Source organism: Eulemur rufifrons, chromosome 30, assembly GCF_041146395.1.
Source record: "Eulemur rufifrons isolate Redbay chromosome 30, OSU_ERuf_1, whole genome shotgun sequence".
In the NCBI taxonomy this organism is placed as follows: Eukaryota; Metazoa; Chordata; class Mammalia; order Primates; family Lemuridae; genus Eulemur; species Eulemur rufifrons.
Genome location: NC_091012.1, coordinates 14087902 through 14110606, shown reverse-complemented (window position 1 = coordinate 14110606; position 22705 = coordinate 14087902). Strand labels below are relative to the sequence as shown.

The 22705-nt window shown below is 39.2% G+C and overlaps 1 pseudogene; it reads left to right on the top strand.

The window, feature by feature from the left end:
* The first annotated feature begins 1858 nt into the window (after positions 1–1858).
* On the top strand, positions 1859–15221 carry LOC138378764 (protein phosphatase inhibitor 2 pseudogene; annotated as a pseudogene).
* Positions 15222–22705: the final 7484 nt, after the last annotated feature.

Here is a 22705-nt window from a genome sequence, read left to right as displayed (position 1 = left end):
GGTCATCCCAATGTCAAAGGAGGGTCACATATGGGTTGGATTTCTCCTGTCATTTTACCTTGGAAGCCTGAGTACTCTCTTTGGTCTAAGCCTGGTCTGGGATCTAAACTGTGAAGTCTCAGGGCCTGGACGTCTGGTACGTGTGAACACACCTGGATGAACCATTGGGAGTCCAAGAGGAAAGAGAATTTAATAATAAGGTCCTTTGAGGGAGTATTTAATCAGAATTCCCCCTGCTGCCATTGGAGTACAGGGAGAAGTTGCGGGGAAGGTGGTGGTAATAGCACTGGAGACTTAGGGGATGGAGTTACACCCAGATGTGCAAGACGGTCCTCATTTCTCTTGACTCTGCTGCTTACACCAAGTGAGCTTTCTCAGATTCTAGTTTCTGTAAACAGCAGAATCATATTCAGGTGATTTTTGCCATTCTTTCTAGCTTTAAAATTCTTTCAATTGACACCCTCACAAATATGTTATGAAAATCTTTACTGCATATTGATTGGGTAAAATTTACTAAATGCACACTTAAACCTGTATCTGATCACACTTTTGAAATAATTAATGGGTTTCACATTTTTAGTTTTAGTCAATATTTGTTTCTATTTCAACTTATTTGAATATTTCATGAGTTTTTCTCTGTTGGAGAATTACTGAAAATGAATTATGACCTTACAAAATAATATAACATTCTCACTATCATATGTGTTTGATAAATTTCACCATAGAATTATAATTAACAAGCAAATGATTAAACAGCACTTTGAGCATCTGTCCAAAGAATAAGCACTCCATTTGGATACACAATTACATTCTTGTGCATCAGGGATGTGTGTATTCTAAATTTCAGGGGTATTTATTTATTTTTTTGGAATGGGGCCTCATTATGTGTCCCTGGCTGGAGCACAGGGGCTAGTCACAATCAGGCACAGTCACAGTGCACATCAGCCTCTAATTCCTGCATTCAAATAATCCTCCCATCTCAGCCTTCTGAGCAGCTGGGATTACAGTCATGTACCACCACAACTGGCTCTGGGTTTTTTTTAATAAATCCCCATTCAAGTGCACAAGGTAATAGCAAGTGCACAAGGTGTTACAAGTGTCAGATCTTATAAAATAATTCAGGTAACAGCAGCCATCACCAATCTATGTTCTCATGTGTTCTTCTATGCTTCAGATATATGTTTTTGCATAGGGTGTCCGTACGGCAGAATTCTGATCAATGTGACTTAGAAGTGCCTGGGAGAATGGCCTTCTTTGAAGTAAAAATCAATGGCTTCCAATCTAATTCCCTGTGTCCTATCAGATTCACATTTTCTCCTTGTTGCTGTTTGGATTGTGGATTGATGCCTGGAGGTGGGGCAGCCAGCTTGTGGCCCACAAGGAGTCAAGATGAGCAAAGTGCCTAAGTAGAGACGATATCAGAGAGAGTAAATAGAAACAAACTGGTACCTCATAAGGTCGCTGCACAATTTCATCACTTTTGTGCTTCTACATATCCATCATGTTCATGACACAAAATACATACGTTATCTTTTGATACTATACAGCAGTCTTTTCTTAGTATACCTGAATGCAAACTAATAGCTGCAGAATGGGATGCAATGTTATATTTCAATGGCACCAATGTTAAACGTGTGAGCATAATCTAATACCCAACTTCATTGTATTTATTTTCACAAATGACACTCAAATTTCCACTCTGGACAGCTTGGATAGAAAGAAAACATGGGCTGTGAAAGAACTTAGAGACTTCTAGACTAACACCTGGGTGTAACTTTTGAGATTGAAATGCTCACTGCCTCTGACTGGCAAACTGCTGGGTCACCTTTCCCAGTGCCTCTCACAGAGCCAGAACCACATGACAAGACTGACCAATGGGCGAGCGGAAGTGAAGGTGGTCCCGGCCACCTGTGATTCAGCTTCCATGGAAGGACACCCATCTACAGTTGATGTAACCTAAATTGGGGATATACTTTTGTTTGATCCCTGAGATACTGGGGCTGTGGGTAACCACAGCACACACCCTGATTCTGCCTAGTACACTCTCCCAAAGGCATCTTTATCTCAAACATCTAGACTGACAACCTGACATTTAACATCATCTCCTTCCCACTGCCGCTAACCTAGGCCTGAAAAAGTGCAACAATCTCTGTCTCCCCACAGTAGCTGCTCTGCACCATGGCCCAGTAATTCCTCTATGTTATAGAAATAGCATCCCCTTCCCTGATGCTCAGATTGCATTCCCCAAGTCCCCGTCTCATTTCCATCACATTTGTCTATAAAGTGACACCACCTGTAGTTACTCAAGACCTCAGAATCATTAAAGTGGGCATATTCCCAATATTCTCCCCACATTTCAAAATTGTTTTCCATATTTTCTTTCAAAAGCACGTCCCATCAACCTAAGAAAGATCCCACCATCGTGTCTTATCTGTCCCCACATCTGCCACCATGCTGACTGCCTGGCTTAATGGTCTGGACTATGGGACTACTGTCCTCTTGTCTGAATTAAGTGGTCAGACTTTTGCATTTAAAACTTGTAAACAGACTCAAATGCTCCATTTAAAAACTATTTCTCAGTGCATTAAAATAATTCCAAACTACTCCTCAGAACCGATAGCATTGTGCGAGGCAGCATGGGGTGGGGAGAGCAGTGAGGAAGCTGCAGCCATACAGAGCAGGGGCAGAGGAGGGGGAGAGCTAGGATACATGTGTAGCTGGGGATGAAAGTTAAGACCAAGTGAGGAACAGGAGATCGTTAGGATATAAAACAAAAATTTCTTCTCCTAAAGTCAGAGAGTCAGTTGTGAGGCCTGCAAAGTACTCTCCCTGCATGCAAAATTAATTTTGCCTCACCTTGGATGTTTCATTATTTTATCCAGAAGTACAAACTCACTAAAATACAAATATTTTACTCCTAATTTTACAGCATATATTACACACCCTGCACTATCCTGTGTATTTAATGTCAAAACAACCCCTTGCCTTGCAAGGCCTCCCCATTTTTCATTCAAATGAACTGTCCGAGTACAGTCCAAACAGATGATGGTACTTATAAAAAGGGAAAAGGACAACTTTTAAGTGGCTTAAATAGTGCTCTTTAATTGAGAAGAAAAAATCAAATGGACCAATTAAATTAAATGTAACTTAATACACTCACTGTGGAATTACATCTTTAAATTAATATCTGAATATCATTAAATTTTATAAAAGCATTATTAAAAGCCACGAGCAGGTTATAGAAACAATACTTTCTGAATGCTGGAACAAGTAAATCATGACAGTTCTTGCAATGAGTAGCAGGCAAAAAACACACACACAGTATTTGCAGTAGGAGATTCTAGACAAGGAGCCATGATATTTTTGAGAAATGAATTCTGTGTAGAGAAAATATATTTTCTTTCAGGATCTGTGAGGTTTCTAGTTTCTAGTTTGCTAGTATACCATCAACTCTTTTCAAATTATATGTTTTGTTTCAATATTTTCATTTTCCTCCCTTTTTCTCCCTCTCCCTCTCCGTTTCTCTCTCCCTCTCTTTCTTTCTCTTTTTCTCTCTCACACACACATTCACACATACCAATAACTTCCTCCATAGTTCTTCTACTCCTAAAATTTATCCTTAGATTGATATATTTGTATTTTGTTAGTGTAAATCAAAACCAAAAGTCTGTGTGTGTTTTGTAGGCCCAGAGGTTTGGCATTCAAAAAGGAAATTATGGGATAAAATGTTGTAAATAGTCATACCTGATTAATAAAGATACCAATTATTATTGCACTCATAAAATTTGTGTTATAACCTTCACTATGCCACACAAGTTACAAAAAAGGTAAAATAATTAAAAAAACTTATGAGATAAATGTTCTCCAAATTATTTGGAGTTTAATACCACTGGGAATAAGGATTGCTAGAAATGTCATTGGACTGTATTACCCAATAGTACATTATTGCCATATAATAATACTACCTACAACTTTGAGCAAGGTGGAACAGGCTAATATTTGTGGCAAGATAATATGTTATTCTACATACAACAGTGTTAAAACATCAAAAACCATTCAGTTTTATTTATTATAACAACCCAGTTTACACATAGACTGAGGAAAGCATTTTAAAATGCATTGTTATCTTCAATGGCTAGTATACAGATTACAAATGCTTAAGAAGCATTTTTGTTCTCCTGATACCATGATATATGTGAAAAGTGTGCTTCCTTTATTTTTTAAACTAAGGCTAAGTATTTAGAAAATTGGATTCACAATAACGCCATGTCCAACCAGAGGAGTTTTCTGTACCTATTCTGATATTTGTAAAGATTTCTGTATTGCTACCATATCAACAAATACTTATTACTTCTAATTATTGCTACTACAAATATATATTAATATCTATATATTAAAGCAATGGCTAGACTCTTCCTTTAAATGAATAATTGGTAAAAGCATTTATTTCTAAAACTCAGTGTTCCTATCTGATACTTCAGTGAAGAATGATACCCTGAACACCTAACTTATGCATGACTTATAACACTGTTATAAATCAAAGAAAAAGAGCAGCTTTTCTATTCAGATTTTCGTCTTACATCCTATGTTTCAGTGCTCTTAATCTTCAATGAGAGAGTTGATGTGAATTATGCCCACCTAATATAGAATAACTTCTCATAGCTCAGAGGTATCAACAATCAACCACATGCCTTTACATAAATAGTAGAAATGAAAGAATGGCATTAAATTTAATTACATCAATAGTATTTGTTCAAATCTGAAATACTGTCATTACAAAAAATATACATTAAATATAGTTATACCCACTGAAACATCAATCTCTTTGTTCCTTTGACACATATAATTAAATTATCTAATTGTTTTGACTTTGGATTATTCTTTATAATAAGCATTCCAATTTAGAGTAATTTGTAAGAGTGTTAGTGTGTTAGTCCTTTCTAGGGTGATTCCTCTGATTTTTATTTAGACATGATTTTTTTATTAAATAAGTTCCCACATATATTGCACCTATAAAATTGCTTCCTAGTATAAAGTCTCTGTTGTTTTCCTAGGTGTATATTTTGTACAAAGGTTGTTCCATATTTATAACATTTTTAAGTGTTCTCTTCTACAGGAATATCTGTCAAGTAAGGTATGAGCAAGAGTTAAAGATTTTGCTATCTGCTTTACATTTGTAATTTTTTTTTCCAGTATAAATACTGTGGTGTTATCTAAGGTATATACTTTGGACAAAGACTTTTACAAAATTATTACATGTATAGGACTCCTATCTGGTATTAATTCTTTGATGTTGAGTAAGGTATGAGCACCATTTAAGGGTTTTGACATTTTCTTTATACTTGCAGGGTTTGTAAGTGGTATGAATTCTCTTGTGCTTAGTAAGCTCTCATCCAAAATTAAGGGTCTGTCACATTTTTCACACTTGTAGGGTTTCTCTCCAGTATGGATTATCTGATGTTGTGTAAGGTGTGTGCACTGCCTAAAACCTTTGCCATATTCTTGAAATTTAAAACAAATTCTCTTATGTTGTGTAAGGTTTGAGTACCAGTGAAAGGCTTTCACACATTCTTTACATTAGTAGGGTTTCTCACCAGTATGGATTTTATGACATGTATAAGGGTTTGGTACTAGTTAAAGACTTTGCCACATTCTCTACATTTGAATGAGTTCTCTCCAGTATAGATTTTCTTATGTCTATGTAGATGTGATGACTGATTAAAGACTTTTCCTCATTTATTACATCTGTATAAATTTTCTCCAATATGAATTCTCTGATGTTGAGTAAGTATTGGGACTGATTAAAAGTTTTACCACATTCATTGCATTTGCAAGTCCTCTCCTGAATATGGATATTTCTTCAATCTAGACAACAGTTTGACGAGAGCATTTAAAAACATATTTATCAAATGCTATCTTGTTGGTAGAATGTGGACATGTTCTTGTCTTGTAGACTTTGCTAACTTTTTTATTCTAGGGTAAAAACAGCTCACTAGGCTCAACCCTAAAAGCTTTAATGACAGCAGAGTAGGGGGACCCCACCCCTTTTTGGGGTAACCTCTCTCAAGAGTGGAAAATTCCTGGTATGCTTCTGGAACACTAGGATTTAAAAAAGAAGTCTGCAAAGAACCACATCAAAAACCCACAAACAAAAACAAACCCTAGTCTGCAAATATCTACAGTAGGGACCTTGTGCCCCATGTCTGAGTTGTCACGGGTCACCTTCTCTTGAAATCACTTTAATGTAGGGCAAATCAAAAGGACTTACCCTCTTTGACAATAAAATAGGTGCTTTCTACTTCTCATTCTCTCGTACCTTCTCTGTTACTGGTCCTGCAGTTTTCTCTGTGGTTACAGATCAAGTTCTGTCAAGAAGCCAGTTACAAATGTAGAGGATGCAGGATGGCTGATCAGACATGAGAGGATAGGATCAGACCATCTAGAAAAAGTAAATTGCTAAAAGTTTCTCTAGCATCCAAAGGGGATTAACAACATGGGGTGAAGGCAAAATATAGATAGTAGAAAGGTAACCAGGATGTGGTCATGGAAAAGGGGTTCTCTAGCTCACTGAGGCTTAATGGTTGTTTGCCCTAATCTTGCATTTCTTGTGTCCACCAGATCAGGCTGCTGGGAATCTGCAGTCCTGGCTGTTATGAACAGCACCAGAACCGTCCCTGTCATAGGGAAACCATCTCTCCAGGATGCGATTTGTGAATCATCAGGTGTCATTGGGGGTGGGGACTGGAATAAGTAGACTAGAAATCAGGGCTGGGAGGAGAAGAACAGGCATAAATAATGAAGTAAGAAGTAGGCAGTGGCTGAAAACCATGGCAGCATCAAATGGACAATAATCTGGAAGGAAGAGAGGGAGAACTGGGCAGGGGGATCTTCAAGGTAGACTAGTGGGAAGGAAGGACAGAGAAGGTAAACAGGTAGGGTAGAAAACAGAATAAGTTGGACAAATATGGAGGCTAGACCAAAGGCCAGAAGATTGAGATGAAAGGGGAGGAAGGAGGGCTGGGTAATAAAAACATAAAGAACAGAATAAGGCAGATGCTGGGGTTGAGAAAGAGATGCAGAATGTAGCTTTCTTGCTAATTTTTCCAATATGAGCTCCAGTTACTCACTTGTCCAAAGGAGTCAAAATGAGTAATGGGATATGCTCACACTTACTTCAGCATTTCTCTCACACCCAGCCCTCATGTCATCCCATGACTGAACACCCATTAGGACATGTACGTTTCCCTCCCTCAGGTCTGGTCAGTAGGACCCAACAGTCAGGAAAATGGTTGCAGTTTCTAGGTTATGTTCTGTCAAGAAGCCAGTTACAAATGTAGAGAATGCAGTATGGTAAATAGCAGTGAGAAGAAATGGGGCTATAATGTTAGTCTCTCTTCCTTGACTACCATGTAGCTTTTCCCCTCATGAGGCAAAGGTTGATCAAAGGACCAGAAGAGAGTTAGGGGCTTGGTGCCTATGGGAATGGTTCTGAAGCAGCAATTGGAAAAATGGGTGAAAGCAGGTGGCCCAGTTCTTCAACTTACTACATTTTTCAGAGCCCTTCGCATCATGTTATCATTTGTAAATATGCACAATTAGAGAAGAGATGTTGTATCAACTTTACCAACAAAAACACTGAAGACCCAAGGAGGATCTATTATAGGCAAGGCAGTGGGTTACAAAGCAGGTAGGATTAAAACTTGGGTCAAAAGGAGGGAGCAGGTAGAAAGGAGAGCAAAATGACACCAAGTGCTGACCAGAAGCATTTCCTCCTCCTATCCCTCCAGGCAAGATCCTGTAGGGGATCCTCCAGAGCAAAATTTTACTTTTTGTAGCTTACTTCTTGGTCCCTGTCGTCTTTGGTTGATGCTTTACTTTGAATTGGAACAAAAAACATAAGGCCAAAGCTGGTAACATGAATGAGTGTGTAATGATTAGATTTGAACTTCTTGCTCACTACCTGAGATGCCTAACTTCATGTCAGAAGATGAAGGAGGCTACTACATTCTCCTCCTTTCTTTTGTCTCATGTAGCAGCCCTCTCTCCTTAACATTCCTGGTTTCCTTGATCACAACCCAAATCATAAGCCCCTTTTGTACCAAATTCTCTCCTGTATTATTACTATAATATTCTGATTTTTCTCCCTTAACCTAACATCCTTCTCCTCCAATATGACACAGAACTTTCTGTTGTATTCTCTGGAAATCAAGCTACATTATTAGGAAACTTCTCTATTTTGTTAGACTTCTTTATTGACAGTTTCTTCCATCTACTGGATTTCCCTTGAGGACATTGCTGCCTTGTATCTCAAGTAAAGAGAACTCATTCTCTCAAACTCTAAATCACTAAGGTGGAAATGTAGTTTACAGACTTTCCTTTCTCCTTCTGATTTCTTGAAGATCATTTTCCTCTCTTCCTGTTAAAATGTATCTTGCTGCTTAGAAGCTCATGCTACCCACCACCGTTTCCCTGGTACTCCCACCTTCAGAGCTCCTGGATGATCTCCTGTGAAAACTTTCACACTTGTCTCAAAGTTTTATTCTTGAATCCACCATCCTCAGTCACTTCAATATCCATTTAGATGGCATCATTCAATTCTCTGGGTTCACTGTGAATCCTACCCAAAACCGATCTGTTGACTTTTGGATTTTTTTATCTATGAGCTTGCTTTTGTTTATTTTCCTCTCTATGGAAACACAGAATAAGGAGTTCACACAATTTCTAAGACAGGGGAATGCAAGTGACCTGAGGGGGGTACAATAGGTGTGTATAAGGGATAGGGTCAGGACACGGGAAGGCGTTATTCTCTTTAAGATTGTCACCCTAAAGTCTGAGCTTCCCTCTTACCTTTGTGCCTTCCTATATTTGGAGAGCATTAGGACAAGAAGCTTCTATGTTTGCAGCCATGCTTCACCCCACTGTCCTTGGCATTTTCACCCAGCTTTATTATCTACTGTTCCTGTCCAGGGCACCATAGAAGACACTTGACTTGCGCACTTATATGAAACAGAACTATAAAATTTTGAGTTGCTCCCTCCAAAAAAAACCTCCCAATTAGATTCAACTTTTTCCATAAAGCTGCTAAAATGGAGCATGCATGGAGGGAGGGATCAGTGGGTACAGGGAGAGAGTGACTCCCTGCTAGTAGGCAAAACACCAAATGCCACATTTCCTTAGAGTTTACTGCTGTCAGCAAAACCACAACACTTAAAATATTTTTGATTTACACAAAGTGCTATATCAGCTGTGGGGACTCTTTGTCCTTTCCTCCTCCAGACAGGAGGAGAATAAGCAACAAATGAAGCATGCTCAGGTGGCTCATTTCAATCGTCCCCCTGACACAGCCTTCATATCAGGTCAGAGAGTGGATGGGTTACTTTCCCTTCACTTTCACTTGGGTGAGAGACTTTGCTACTTGTTCCAGGGAGCTTTCTCATATCCCCTAAGCATGCCTCTGAAGAATCTTTCTACTTTCCTTTTACACAACGTTATATTACATTAAATAGGAAATGTCTACTTTTGACTCAAAAGTTTAGTTTACTATATCTCATGCAAGAAGCAGTACAGTTAATCAAAGTATGCATCTAAACTATCAATACAGTTTTGCCATCCTATTTTACTGGTTGTTTATGCCAGCAGCAAAGAAGCCTGGAAATCACGAAAGGTGGAAATCACGAAAGATGTTTTCCACAGGTTGTTGAGAATTGAATATTTTTCCTGCAACAAGTGGTCCAAAGCCTGGAAGATGTGGTAGTGAGTTGGTGCAAGGTCTGGGGAATACAGTGGATGACAGAAAGTTTGAGCAGCATTGTTTGTGTGACATGTGGTCAAGCATTGTCTTGCAAGAGGATTGGCTTGTATCTATTGACCAATCTCAGCTGCTTAATTGCAAGCATCCTCATCATTTCATCCAGTTGGTTCCAGCAGACATCCACTGTAATCGATTGACCAGGTTTCATGAAGCTGTAGTGGATTATATCAGTGCTGGACCACCAAACAGACACTAAGCTTTTTCTTAATCAATATTTGGTTTTAGACTGTGTTTTAGCACTTCATCTTTATCCAACCGTTGTGCCAAATACTTGTGATTGTCAAAAAGTACCCATTTTTCATCACACATAATACTATGGTGTAGAAATGGTTTGCCTTTATCTTGTGACAGCAAAGATAGGCAAGCTTTTAGATGATTGCTCTTCTGATGTTTATTGAATTCATGTGGTACCCATCTATCCATCATGTTTACCTTGGTGATTTGTTTCAAGTGGTCCAATATTGTTGGAATAGTAATGTCAAACCTTGCTGCTAATTCACATATGGGTTGAGATGAATTCACTTCCATGCAGCTTTCAGCTCATCCCTATCCGCCTTGGTCTCAGGTCGCCCACTTGGCTCATTTTCAAGATTAAAGTCACCAGAATGGAACTTCTCAAACCATAAACATACTGTGCATTCATTAGCCACATCCTTCTCAAACTCTTTGTTGGTATTTTGAGCTGTCTGCACTGCATTGGCTCCACAACAGAACCCATATGTGAAAATAACACAAATTTTTGACTTATCCATGGTTTCACAAAAAATTCTTCCAAAAAAATTTTAAAAGAAAATCACAAGCCAAACTATACCTTTGAAAGAATGAAGATGTACCTTCATAATAAAAATAAAACCAGGAGTGTCAAAGTGGAATGTCAGAGATGTCAACTATCAAACTCAGTACTTAAGGAAATCAGACATTTCATACTTTATAATCTTAATATCTTAGAAATCCACCCTCATCACCAAAATTGTCAAAAATGTGAAGCTCTTAGATTTTTTCCTATTTGCAAGCCAAGTAGTTATACTATCAGTGTTATAGAAAAGCCAGCTCCAAGAGAGAGGTGAGGTTAAATTGGATGAGGCAATGACAGGTGACAGCAAATAAAAATAATGATAAGACAACATTTGAAGAATAAACTGAATTTTATTATCCTACTGGAAAAAAATTAAATAATTAGGATACAACATCAATTCTGAATGGATTGTGAAACCAATTTTTAAAATGTCTTTAAAAAAAAAGAACATCTCTATGATCTTAAAATAGAAAAAAAAATCATTAAATGAAAGAAAAGGCATTTAATACTGGGGGAAATAACAAATCAGACTGTATTAAATTTTAGAACTTCTCATTGAGTGAGAGAGAGAAGGAGAGAGATGGGAGAGGGAGAGAGCGAGAGAAGGGAGAGGGCAAAGAAAGGACTCCTATCCAACATATATAAATACTCCTACAAACTCATGCAAAACATATGGCTAAAACAATGGAGGATGGTTAAAATAAAACAGCATAGTCCTTCAAAAAGAAGTAATTTAATGTCTTAAGAAGAGTAAAAAGTATTCAACTTTTTTAGTAATCAGGGAAATGTAAATAAAGCTTGATATAATCACACAGCAACCAGGAGACAAAGTACAAATAACAGAAAATACCATGTTAGCAAGCATGTAGATACACCAGGAAACTTATATACTGTTGGTGAGTGTGAAAAGTGTTACAAGCATTTTGGAAAACTGTTTGGCATATTATTTATAGATGAAGAGATGTAAACATATGACACAAAAATTTTACTTTACATATGTTCCGAACAGAAACTTGTATGTGTGTCACCAATATATTTTCTAGAATTTATGTACTGACACTGTTCCTAACATCCCCAACTAAAGCACACTCACATGTGCATCAGCAGTGGAGTAATTATGTTAGTTGTCTGATATTTACACAACGGAATTCAATGCTAAGAAATGACCCACAACAACATGCAAGAATACAAATAAACTTAAAACAACCTATACAATTTAAACAGTCACGTACTAAAGAGTTTCTGCTTCATGATATTTGTATAAAGTATAAAAGGAGTAAAAGTGACATCTGCCATTAGATGTCACTATAGTGCTCACTGTTGAGTACAGTGACTAGTTGAGATCATAAGAATATATCTGTGGGCTAAAATGTCCTTTTAAAAAAAAGCCTCTTACGTAAATATGCCAGAGATGTTTTAGTATTTCATTGTGCTTTCCACTTATGACCTGTGTATTTACCTTTAAATATTTTAAACACTTGAGAATTTTTTAAAAGTTGAAGAAAGGTAAATAGATTAATGTAATATTGTTCACAGGGCATAGGTATTGTCACTTGACACTGTGATTAGTGTTTCAAAGAAAGCTTTAATTTCTAGGTTTCTAACTAAGATAATAAAACATAAGAAAATAGAGCAGGTTATCATGAAGAACGCACTCCAAATAACCTCATTATTATATTTAACAAAAAACAAACTAATAATTCCTATTAAAGACAACATACTTTGGCTATATTCAGTTGGATAATTTAAAGATAAATTAAAAATTAATCACTTACCACAGTGATAGGACTATCAAATGTAATAGACTTTATGGCAAAGCATTTGCCATTATTATAATTGGTATTACTTTCACATTCTTCACGTGTAATTTCCAATGTTATTGCTTGAACCTGATTGTCCCCAACACATGCAAATACATACACTCATATACACACACATTTACACTTACACAAATTCATTTATCTGTGTGTACAGTCAGTTTCTTGAAATGAGAATATTGCATAGTTGTGTTTACAATTCTATGAAAATGAATGAATAAACAACTGAACGTTGAAAAAACCCACACAATTCACATAATCCTGAGGAGATCAGGGGTTTGTATTACTTACCCAGGCAATGCAAAGCTTCGATACATTGGAGTCCCTGCTTCTGAGAACAAATGGCTGACAGTTGGGAAACCTTCACTGGTTATCAGGCAGATGTGCACCATCAACTGACCAGGATTATTACAAAGAGCCAAACAAACTTGAACGATGAAGGAGAGAGTGTAAAATGATACAAAAGTGCTCCCCAGAAGAAGTTTTAGTAGCTCTCGACTCAGAGAAGGCTCTAGGGGAGAATATGTATGAATTTGACCTGTTAGTTTTGCCTGTACAGAATAAAAATCATGGAGCCACTCACTGAGGGCATGGTCCCCAAACATAAAGCACCAGGGAAGGATAACAATGCTGCATGGAGTGTCTCCAGCTTTGCCAGGATGAACAACAGAACAGTATCCCAAATCTTCTGTCTTTGTGATTTTCTGTTACTTCCTTTGTCAGTCACAGACATGGAAAAAATAATATTTACCAGAATTTGGAGGATCCATCACAGGAGTATGGAGGAGCCAATATACTTGGTAGTTTTCACTGTAAGCTCTGCCCACCTGGAATTCCTCAGACTGACTGTGACTCCTTGGAAGACACTCAAGAGGAAGGTGGTACCAGTGAACACACCCCTACCCACTCTGTGAACATAGAAAAGTAGTTTTTATCTAAAATCACTGAGGGAATGTTTGCACCCCAAAGCTACCATTGTCAGTAGAACTCCTCCAGAGAGAGAGAACAAGGATTTGGCTATATTAATGAGGTGCTTAATAATCAAGTCTGTGGATCTTAATGAGTGAAGTAAATCTTTACTGAGTGAAGTAAAAAAACATGGTAAAAAAGATGAAAATTTTCCAGGGTTCCAAGGATGGCCTGTGTTAGGATGCTCATTGCCATGGTCAAATCCCTGACAGCCATTCTTCAGGTCCCACAGCCTGATATTTGCCTTCAGAGCCAGAGGACCTGCAGGGGAACAAGAGGCACGGGCTACATTTAAAATATCAACTAACATGCAACATTCTCCACTGACCATTAGTGCCTACTCAGAAATATTACTTAAATTTTCTCTAGTATTAACAGGTTTCCAATATGCACGTGTGTACCATTTAAAGTGTACTTGCAATGTATACTTGCATTGCTGTCAAGGGCAGGCATGTGGTAACTTTGTGAGTTTTCACTAATGTATGAGGCATGTGCTGCCATTATAATGATGGGAAGGATTTAAGCACAGAGAGGGCAAGTGCTTTGTCTAAATTCAGACACTGGACAGGGGAAAAGTGGAAACTGGATCCTCTCTGGGCTGATTTCAAGGAGTGGTTTAACCCACCATGCTCTACTGTCAAAGCTAGCTACCTGAATTCTTTCAATTGTCTAGATACATATTTAGTTTTGATTTTACACCTTGTCATTATATCTCACATTGGGGATATTTAATTTTATATTGCTGGGTTGAACAAGTTTCTATGAATGTGTAAAAAAGTATTCCAATGATAAATATTAATTATGAATAAACCTTTAAAATTTTAGATAAAATGTAGATAGACTGATGGCAATATAATATCCCAAGAACCTGCACCATGATTAAGTTGGATTTAAAGACTACAAGATTGGTTTTGTTTTAGGATGGCCACAGAAACACTCATTTTGTCTTATGCCAGGAACAAAAATACAACAGCAACTACTACAAGAACTATTACACAATCTCATATCATGTCTTAAACAATGGGACATAAAACACTAGTACATGATAAAATAGTGTAGAGTAGAAACTAAATTATTACCATTTAAGTTTTTATACTCATCATTTAATTAATATGTAAGTAAAGCAATTTACAAAGAGGTGAGGCTTGTGAACAATATTAACATTAGACAAATATGGAAAATGAAATCTGTGAGGCATGGAAACTTGTGTGTTTTATAAATTGAAATGGTAGATTTGGGAATTGATATTAGAAGTTTTTAATCTTGACAAATAATCACTTGATACATTGAGTTAGGGAGGCAGCATTGAAGACAGAGGTTACACTGAGTAACTTTATAATAACGGATTTCAGAAGTGGGATGGAATGAACATCCTGGTGACATACTGTCCAGCAGACACACTGTGGTTTAATGAAGATGGATGAACCAAGCACTCCTTACCATGGTGTGAGAGGTGATGACGAAGGTGCACGTAGTAATTCAGAAACCGCTGAAGCCAGGACTCCAGATGTCTTAGCTGAGAACTGCACTGCTGCTGAAGGCTGGGAGCCAAAGCATCGGGTTCCGGAACGAGAAAGCAGAGAGGAAGACAGCGACCTCTCACTCGGAGGAGGAAATAAAGTGACAATTCAAAGTGAAAACAAAGCTTCACTACAATGAAAGTCTGAATATTAAATTAGCTAGACAATTAAATTAAAAAGACCTACATGGTGATGAGGAAGATGAAGAAATGTTAGAGAGTGCAGATGGGGAAAACATGAATACGGGAGAGTCAAATCAAGGATCCACTACAAGTGACCAACAGTAAAACAAATCACAAAGTTCATAGAAAAGATTTGTTTGATACTGCAATTATTTGTTAGATACAAATGTTTTTACTATAATACACTGCTTCTTATTCTCCACAATTCATGACTTAAGTCCGAACATGCATACTACTTATTATATAGTGACAAGAGTTAAACGATAACCTTACAGACTGAGTAGCCCGAAAATGCCTAGTTGATACATACATTCTTGTGTCTAGTGCTTCACCACAAATACAGCGTGATGTCCTCAGTCAAAAACTGCATTACTTTTCATATATATAATATACAGAAATTATTTTATTTTATTTTATTTTTTTTGAGACAGAGTCTCACTCTGTTACCCAGGCTAGAGTGCCATGGCATCAGCCTGGCTCACAGCAACCTCAAACTCTTGGGCTCAAGTGATCCTCCTGCCTCAGCCTCCCGAGTAGCTGGGATTACAGGTATGCACCACCATGTCCGGCTAATATTTTCTATATACTTTAGTTGTTCAGCTAATTTCTTTCTATTTTTAGTAGAGATGGGGTCTCGCTCTTGCTCAGGCTGGTCTCGAACTCCTAAGCTCAAACAATCCACCCACCTCGGCCTCCCAGAGTGCTAGGATTACAGGTGTGATACACAGAAATTATTTTACAAACCTGTTCATGTAATGGATTCTTTTGGTACTGATAAAAATTGAAATATAAATAATTGACTAGAAATGAAGCCATCACTAAACCAAGATACACAAGACTTTCCTGCATTTTATTTCAGCAAAGAAGCCAAATAATTCATACTATGTTAGAAGAATAATGTACATTTGTCATAGTATACATTATTGTATTTTCTTAAAGCTGGGCCTATTTAAGGTTTTTAAATTTAAAAATGTTCAGGCTTACTTCTGTAAACAATCATATCACTAGTTATACACAGTTCTCTCATCTTGCAAAAAAACCCTTATTTAGTTGTTGTCTAAAGTCTAATGATGTCAAAGAAACTAATAATAGCAACTTAATTGGCAAGCTATAAATCAGGTGTAGAAATGAAGCAGTTGAACTCTATTTTCTACCTATGGTACTGCTGCTACTCAATCTATTTTCTTCATGTATTAGAAGAACTGATAGGCATTTATGGTCAAAATGAGAATTTCATTATTGCAGCAAATGACAGAATATGTGTTTGGAAAAGAATTTCTAATGTCATGACACTCTTCATGATCTTTTAAAAGGCAAAGGATTATGTGTGTGTGTGTGGAAAGGACTAGGAAACAAGAGCAGAAGGTTAAGACAGGTGCTTAAAGGAAATGTTGGGATAGCTACTTTAGAATTATATTTATTAAAAAAAAAACTGATCTGAAGTCTGCCCAGTGTAAATAAAAAAGCAGAAGAAGAAGAGGAAGAAGAAGAAGAAGAAAAGGAGGAAGAAGAAGAAAAAGAAGAGGAAGAAGAAGAAGAAGAAGAAGAAGAAGAAGAAGAAGAAGAAGAAGAAGAAAGAAGAAGAAGAAGAAGAAGAGGAGGAAGAAGAAAACAGCTATCTTCCACTTGCAAGTTTATGGAAATATCAGTAATGTCAAAATAAATGAAAAGTGGGAGAATTAAAAAAAAACAAAAAAGGAGAGAGGATGCACATAACTAAAACCAGAAATAAAAACAGATATGTTAGTACTGATTTTACAGTAATAAAAAGGATTGCAAGAGAGTACTATGAACAACTGAACAGTAATCACCTTGATGACCTCAATAAAATGGAAAATTTCTAGAAACACACTGCCTGCCTGGTGTCAATCAGGAAGAAGTAGAACATTAGAATAGAGCTGTAACTAACTAGTAAGCAGACTGAATCATTACTCAATTTCTCCGACAAAGGAAAGCACAGGACCAGATGGCTTTACTGCTGAATTTTACCAACATTTAAAGAATTAACAACAATCTTTCTTAAATTCTTTGAAAAAGTTGAATAGAACTGAACACATCCTAACTTATTTTCTTAAGGTCAGCATTGCTCTGATACCAATGCCGGATAAAGTCACTACAAGGAAAGAAACCACAGACCAATGTCCCTTATGAATAATGATAAATAAACCCTGAATAGCATGCTATAAAGCCAAAATCTGCAAGATATCAAAAGGATTATACACTCTGACTAAGTAGGGTTTATTACTGAAATGCAAAGTTGGTTTAAATATGAAAACCTGTCAATGAAATATACCACATTAACTGAACAGAGAAAAAAACAGACATGATGATCTCAATTGATATAGAAAAAAGAATTTGACAAAATTCAACATGCTTTCATGTTAAAATCATGCAACAACTAGACATAGACAAGAACTACTTCAACTTAAGAAAGAACACGTATGGAAAACTCCACAACTAGAATCATACAAAGTGGTAAAAAATGAAATCCTTTCCTATCAAATCAAGAACAAGACAAGGAAGCCTGATTTTAACACTTCTATGCAGCATAGTACTGGAAGTCATAGCCAAATAAATTAGGCATGGAAATGAAAAATAAAGCACACAAATTGAAAAGATAGTTTTGCAAGACACATCACAAAATATCAAGGAAATGCAAACCAAAATCATAATGAAATATCACCTTACCCCAATAAGAATAGCTATAATCAATAGGACAAAAAAGTGGTGTGAATATGGATAAATGGGAAATTTTTTACACTGTTGGAGGGAATGTACATTTTTACAGCTATTAGTAAAAACAGTATGAAAGCTCCCCTAAAAATTAAAAATAGAACTATCATATTATCCAGCAATCCCAATGCTGGGTATATATCCAAAGGAAATGAAATTAATAAAGTTGAAAAAATCTCCACTCATATATTTACTGCAGCACTATTCATAATAGTTAAGAAATGGAAGCAACCTAAGTGTCCATCAGTGGACGAATGGATAAAGAAAATGTGGTATTTAAACACAAAGGAATACTATTCAGCCATAAATTGACTAATTGCAGCAATATGAATGAACCTGGAGAGCATGACGTTAAATAAAATAGCCAAGCACCAAAAGATAAATATTGCATGTTCTCACTCGTATATGGAATCTAAAAAAGCTGATCTCATAGAAATAGAGAGTAGAATAGCGGTTACTAGATGTTAGGGAGGGTAGGGGAGAGGGATGGGGAGAGATTGCTCAATAGGTACGAAATTACAGTTTGATGGATGGAATATGTTCTAGTGCACAATAGAGTGTTCTATGCACGGTAGGTTGACTTTCACTAATAGTTGGTATTTATATTTTAATATAGGTAGAAGAGAGAATTTTTAATGTTTTCATCTCAAAAATTAATAAATGTGTGTGATGATGGACATGCCAAATCCCCTAATTTGATCATTACATGGTGTACACAGGTATCAAAACATCACACTGTATCCTATAAATATGTATAATTATTATATGTCAATTAAAAACAAAATAAAAAAAAGAAAACTGAGGTTTTATGCAACACACTTTGTGCCTATCACTTATTAAGGGCCTACTGTGTGCCTGGTGCATATTAAATGCTGTGCATGTCCCGTCTCATTTAACCCTTGCAGCACTCGGATGAGGTAGATGGCGTCCTCTGTGTCACCTTTACAGAGAGGTGAGTGATTGTTCTGAGGTCACCAGAATAACCGGCCGTGCTGGGGCTTCCACCTTCTATCTCTGTGCCTTAGAACCAAGGTAATTCCAGCTCAGGCGGAGAATCTGCCCTATTCCTGGGCTTCCTGGAGGGACAGACAACTTACAGTATGGGGTCTACAGCTTCTCTCTGTGCAAACAACCATCTTTCCCATTTTAGGAAGGGGATTGTCTACACTGGAGAGACCCGCATGACCCCAGGAGCAGCTCAGAGTGAGATCACCTTCGGTATTCAGGAACACCAACCGTCATAGGAACTGACACTCACTCCTAGGGGTCCATGAGTCTTCAGCTGTTGTTTTAGCATCTCTGCTGTGCTCCACTCCCAAGAGTCTACCATAACCCTGGGCAGGCTCACACCCCTTGCTCCTGAACTTGCAAGTAGGAATACATTTTTAAAAATTTCCTTTAGAAGGGTACAATCCCAGCGAAGCTGATCACCAGCTCAAACCTTAGTGCCTGGTGCTATTGGTTTTAAACTGCATATCCCACCCTTTAGGGGGTTATGTGGCATTTGCTTATGTCTAAATCGATTGCCCATGTGATTTGGAAAGACAGACTTGGGGCTTCAGGCAGGATGTGCCTTCCACATTTTAATTGCTCCCACGAATGATTGGATAATTGGATTCCTTTGAAAGATCCATGAGAATATGCTCAAGTGTCCCAGCCAAACAAAAGAGAGTCTCTATACTGTTTCCATTCCTGTCTGGCTCTGTTGACAGCGATTGAATGCTCTGGGGAAAAGAAGAGGCTGGTGGGCGCCTGGGCCCGGAGGAACATTAGAAAAGTTGGGTTTCCTCTGGGAGAGGTGTTGGTGAGCTGTTCTCATTAGAAGGAGAATGTGCGGCTGCCATGCACCCCTCATCATTCTCAAACATCTGGGCCTCCTGCCCTCCTCCAGGGGTGACCTGTTGAAGGCAGAAGAAGGTGTGGGGCTCACACGGGGGGCTGGCAGCTGCCTCCACCACTGAGAGGCTGCCCCCGGGAGCTGGGCGGGGAGATGGGTCTAAGCACACGCTTCCTTGCCAGCCTTGTTACAAACCTTCCTGTGAGAAGGCTTTCTAACCTGCTCAGCTGGTTTTAAATGGAGACTTTCTAAAGGGTTAGCTGAGCTTGTGAAGTCAGATGTGATTCATCCCCTGCCTGTCCTGGTGACCCACTGGTCTGAACAAGTAGATGCTTCTGTGGGGAAAGAAAAGGAAACAAAAAGAAAAAAGAAGATGCGCCCTCCCTATTTACTTTTCTGGTGGTTTCTATGCTTAATTGTCAAAATTACTGGGGAGAATAGCCAAAGCAGCATTGTATTATGTGTCCATGGATTCCAGCTGAGCTCAGGTATTGGTGTTTCCATTTCTGATGGAGAAGAGATTTCTTCTTGTGTCCAAGAGTCACAGGTGGTCCGGGCATGGATGGGGCCAGGGTCAGTGGATCAGGCCACAGGGTGCCTGCTAAGGAGAGCTTGGCACTGTGGGCTCTGGAGTGGTGCAGGCAGGGCTGGGCTCTGAGTGCACCGGAGCACAGTGCCTGAGATGCACCAGGTGCTGCCCAGTAGGTGTCATGTCTTGAATGAGGTCACCAGGCCCAGGGTCTCGGGCTGTAGTATAGTTGGGTAATGGGACCAAAGTAGAAGTTTTGAGGACCAAAGAAGTGGTTCTATGAGTGGTTTGATAACGCAGAATCAAGTGCCAGCAAGCTCAGCTTTCACAAGCTGGTGCTTGCCTCAGTGAAGAGTCTTCCAAGGGTTCATCGCTGCCTCAGTGGTCTGGGATGTCACTACCTTTCATTCTGACACACTAAGTCTGCCCCTCCCGGGGCACTTCTGTTGTAAAGGGTTTAGAGTATGGGCTTGGGGGTGGACAGGATGGCTGGCCCCAAGTCCTCATTCCCTCCTTGGACTGGTCTCATCGTCACTGGACAGAAGTGACCAAGGGCCCAGTCCACGAGGGTGTAAGGACACCAAATGACTCTCTTTGCCTCTCCTGCTCTCCTGACCTTTGCAGGAGAAGAGCGTGTCTCAGGTGGCCCACTGGTTGCATGGAACAGACTGAACCGAGCCCTGCTGACCTGCCCCCGAGGAAGGGCCCACCAGGCCCCTATGGGTGCAAAACATCAAGGTTGTAGACAAATGAAGTTCCCACACCCCATGATGACACCAGCTGTAGGAGGGTGGAGGGCGGCCCCCACTGAAGCAGGAAGTGCTGCACGGGCCACTGATGGCGCCTCTAACCCATGGAGGGGTGACATGACCCAGTCATTTGATCTCCCTCTTTGGAACGGGGTTTTAAAGGCAAATTGACAGCATCATTTGGGTGACTGACCCGGCTTTTGAAAACTGGTTTAAGCAGATTAGCACAGTCCTGAACAAGATGGGTGGACCTCACCGCTCCTTGGTACCCAGCCATGAATCTGTACTTACGGCCACTTCTTGAGGGAGAAGCATGGGAGACAGGCTGCGCTGCCTGAATCATGAGGCCTTTTGTCAGACAAACATTCTCAATAGCAGTCAGCACACAAAAGGCATTTTCCTGAATTATGGGAGGCAAAGTCCATTAAGTGCAAAATTGCGGTGCAAAACTGGCTTTCACAGTTTCTTGGGAGGTAGCGCCTGTGATTACACATCTCACGAATTTGCCTACAGGAGAGTTAGACAGTAAATCCTGAAATTTCTGGCGAACTCTCTCCTGCTAGTTTTTGTCAATCACTCTGCTTGGAATTCAGACGATCTCCTTATGCTACATGGTAGCACGTCACCCACCGCCTGATAATTCTGCCACGCTGTTGTGTCCACTTCTGAGCAAAACAGGTGCTCCACAAACGACATAGGATTTTGTCCTTGTAAAGCTTTATTCTAATGTTGAAGAACCCGTGTGCACATGATTTTAATATATATCTGATCCCAGGGGCCACTCTGTTGTACTCATGAAACTAGACAAATCTGAGTTCAGATTCTGAGTCTGCCACTTATAAACTTGTGACCTTAGGCAAAGTATAAAACCTCTCAGAGATCTGCATAAATTAGGCCATTTTTACTTGTAATTCTTCCAAATCAGAATCATAGACTGGGAGGAATTTACAGAAAGAGGAAAACCCTACTTGGCCGCACTCACCCATCCATGGTTTCACTCATTCTCTACTTCCTTCCGTCTGTTCCCTCCATCCACTCATCATCCCTGTCACCCTTCAGCCGTCTCTGCATCCACACTCTGTATACTTATAAATCCCCAGGGTCTAGGTGAGGTACAGGATAGAAGGAAATGAATAACATTGAGCCCTTAAGAAGTGTCCTATAAAAACTATATATTTTTTCTGGAGAAACCTGAAATTCCTCAGGTATGTAAAATTTCCGGGAGGAATGGAAGGGCCAGCAGTGGCTGCTGAGAGCAGGGTCCGCGAGCTCTGGCGGTTCAGGGCTGAGTGGCGCTGTGGGGCTCACGTGGAGCTGTTGTAGGTGGGCAGAGAGATTCCAAATCCTGGGTTGCCATGGTCAGCAGGAAGCCCACCTCCCACTGCCCGCTTGGACAGGGGGTCTCCTGGAAGAAGGATTGGATATTTACGGGAGTCATGGGCACCCTCTTGCTGAGCGGGGTCTGGTAAAACTGTAGAAGCTGTGGACCTTAGATCGCAGCCCTTTGTCAGAGACTCTGAGGCTGCCAGCATGGGCTGTGAGCCACAGAAAGCCATTCCCAACTCCCCCCAGCACAGCCCCAGGCCCCAGGGGCCACCCTGAGCTACTCCTGGGCTGAGTGTGGTGCTCCTTCATTTCATGCTCTGCTCTGCTAGGGGGACTCCAAAGCAGTGCGCTTTGTGTCCTTGGGTTTTACAAACTCTTTGCTGGAACAGCTCTTGCAGTTTTCACTTACGCTTTCTTTTTCCTGAGACCCGGCTGC